General features: G+C 37.2%; 1 long non-coding RNA gene across 1 annotated transcript; it reads left to right on the top strand.

The window, feature by feature from the left end:
- Positions 1–1,464: 1,464 nt before the first annotated feature.
- LOC110210196 (uncharacterized) lies at positions 1,465–2,613 on the top strand. The gene is made up of 3 exons (XR_002325052.2): positions 1,465–1,630; positions 1,835–2,005; positions 2,551–2,613. It is a non-coding gene; the product is annotated as an uncharacterized LOC110210196 (long non-coding RNA).
- Positions 2,614–3,079: the final 466 nt, after the last annotated feature.

The raw sequence follows: 3,079 nt of genomic DNA, 5'->3' as shown, positions 1-3,079 counted from the left end.
TACTATCTATCCACACCTCTGTTGCTGGTGGACTGGACTACATTCTCCCACAAATGCTCCAAAGGTTATTTACCCAATAAACTCTGCCCCTTGCTCTATACTTGAGCTCTTAAGGACAGGTTAGTTGAACTTAACGATATCCTAAGTAGCCTTCTTTATGGGTAGGGTAGGGGTATACATCTCTCTAACAATAACCTTAACTCTTCCCCTCTTATGAACTGTTCATCAGTAATATATTTCAACCCATTTGACTTTATATAATGTTACATCAATTTTTTTTTTAGAAATAAACATGAAAATAAAATTTATATAGTGCTAGTTCTCCAATTCTCTCTCTGAGAAAATACAGTATATTCCTCTTAGAAGGTAAAAGCTAATTATCATTTCATGGAAACTCATAAAATCATTGTAATCATAGCTGTGATTACATAATGAGTTAAGGTTTAATAACCATTTTGCACACACTTTCATTTTATCAATCCCGAGAGATGCATGTTACAGATTTTATTATCCCTGCCTTATAAAGAGTTTAAGTGACTTGCCTACAGTGATGACAAAGTGTCAAAGGTGGAAGTACAAACACAAGCAGTAAACAGAACCTCAACAAATGATACAGACCAAAAGTAGATCCAAATGATATACTGTACAAAAAAAAATCAGGCATAAAACTCAAGTTAAGTAAAATGATAATGATGGAATATTACACCAAACATTATGGGGTGGGGAGAGGTAAAGCATTTCTTCAAGGAGATTTTATTTATGTAAATATTTATAATAAGAGAAAAAGAAACACTGAATTGAGAACGCAACTAAAATCGAAAAATATTAAATTTATTCTAAAGCAAGAACGTTTTGTTAAAAAGACTCAAATTAGAGATAAACTTTTAAATGACTATGGAATGATAAAACCGAGAACTGATGTTAAATGTCTAATAAAATAAATAAAACATTATATAATATGATTACAAAAAGAGAAAATATAACTTTTCATAGTGAAAAAGAAGGGAGAATTTATAGAGAATAGAAAATATAAAATTTCAAAAACTCACTGCTATCATTCATATACTAACAAACGAAGCAAATTAAATGGAAAACACTTACTGAAAAAGGGCTATCACACACTGACCAAGCAGCTTGAGAAGCCAGGACGTGTGCCAGGGAAGGGGTGGTGAAAGGGACTGGCAGTCAGCCTGGAGACCGCCCACAAAGGCCCAGGAAGCAGTCAGGCATTTAACTGGCTAACACCAGAAACAAGATGTCACCTTCCTCTGCTTGACTCGACAGGACAAAACTTGGGGCATCCGTTAGAAACTAGAGAGAGGCAGATTCTCCCTCCGCGTCTGGGGAAGGCATTCTTAACACTTATCAGACTTAGCCCTGAACTGAAGCACGTGGCCGGTGGCGCACTGAGACTCCAGGCTCCTCCGCCAGAGGGCAGTCTGCAAGGGGAAGTTAGACCAACATCTCTACATCACCTGGTATATGTCTTCCGGGTCAGATAGGGGTGGGGCTACACAGGCTCTGAAGTCCCTGCCCAATCAGATCCTGGGACAGACAGAGGGAAGTAAGACAAAGGAGAAGGGCGGCCCGCTACCTTGATGGAAGGGAGGTGATGGCAGCACTGGGCGAGGTACTGAAAAGGTTTCTGTTTGTTTGTTTTGTTTTTGTTTTGTTTTTTGTTGTTGTTTGTGTTGTTTTTATTTATTTATTGTCATTTGGGATAACTTTTTATGAGATGAGAGAGTTATATGGATGAGAACAACAATTTCTCTCTCTCTCTCTCTCTCTCTCTCTCTCTCTCTCTCTCTCTCTCTCTCATTCACTGCCTGCATAGAAACGTGCAAAGTTTGTGAATCCAAGACAGGAAAAGTATCCGAAGTGTCTGGCAAAGTTGGGAAGAATTGTGTGGAAGTTATTGTAGGCAAGTGTCGGAAAATGATTTGAAGGGAGTGGAGAAGGAATTGGCCTAGGTTAAAGGAAGAGAACAAAAGAACAAATGGAACAGGTAAGTGTCTGAGGTCAAAATCTTGTTTATCCTAAGGAATATCAAGAGACTAAATACTTGAGATATTTTGAATTAATTTTATAGCTGGAAATATGGCCATACATTTGTGGATTGTTGTCAACATCAGCAACTGCAAAAAAACAAAGTTCTTCCTTATTTGCAAATTACTGCAGAGGAGAAAAAAATTTTAATTTAATTTCAATTTTACCTCATACACTATACATTAAAAAAACCCTCTAAACTTTTAAAAATGTTATGCATTACCAAACAGATCACTTTAAAATTGTACGATGTGGAACTTTATATGTAAAATGTAATCTCAAAGAAATAGGCGTAAACTATGTAGTAAAAGTATCTTTAAAATCTGTGGTAGTTGTGTCATTCTTTTTTTGAGGAAAAAGACACAAAGCTCTTCATATTTTAAATGAGTGCTTTTATTTACATATGGACTGTCCTCCCTCCACAACATATATACAACTTTCCCAATTCCCAAGAGCATTGGTAAATTGGTTTCCCACAGGACAATCACTTCTATTTCCCCTCAGGGTTCCAGGGGTGACATTCATTGTTGAGGATTCTGGAACTGTCATTCATGCACCCCCAGCAGGTAGGTGTATATTTCACTGATTATCTGCCAGAATTTATTTGTTTTTAGAAAGGGTTTTAACTGAGCAATTTTAACAAAGTTCTAGAAACATACCTCCATATCAGTGGCCCATTCTCCCTTTACACACAAAAGGACCCTGATGGGAGTGGGATCAAACTGATAGAAGATGAATGGACAAGGTTTTCTTCTTCTTTTGTCAGTCTTTATGAATTCCTTTTAAAATGTGGCTTCTTGGGGAAATTCAGGGTGAGTCCCCTTGTAGACTCTTGATGATGCCTTTCCTTTGGGGAATCTATTATCCTCTAGGTATATCTCTCAGATTCAGTTGCATATGCTACAGTCATTGTTATTACATAGCAGAGGACAATCTCACTAATACCAATGGCCACTTGATCTCGAATTTCAGAGCTCCAAAGGTTAATGTTGGAAGTGAGAGAAGAGAAATTCAGAAACCCAGAGTCTAAAGA

The sequence above is a fragment of the Phascolarctos cinereus genome, unplaced genomic scaffold (genome assembly GCF_003287225.1).
Source record: "Phascolarctos cinereus isolate Bilbo 61053 unplaced genomic scaffold, phaCin_HiC Scaffold_7;HRSCAF=346, whole genome shotgun sequence".
Classification (NCBI taxonomy): domain Eukaryota; kingdom Metazoa; phylum Chordata; class Mammalia; order Diprotodontia; family Phascolarctidae; genus Phascolarctos; species Phascolarctos cinereus.
The sequence above is the reverse complement of the archived record's forward strand: the minus strand, read 5'-3'. Positions and strand labels throughout refer to the sequence as shown.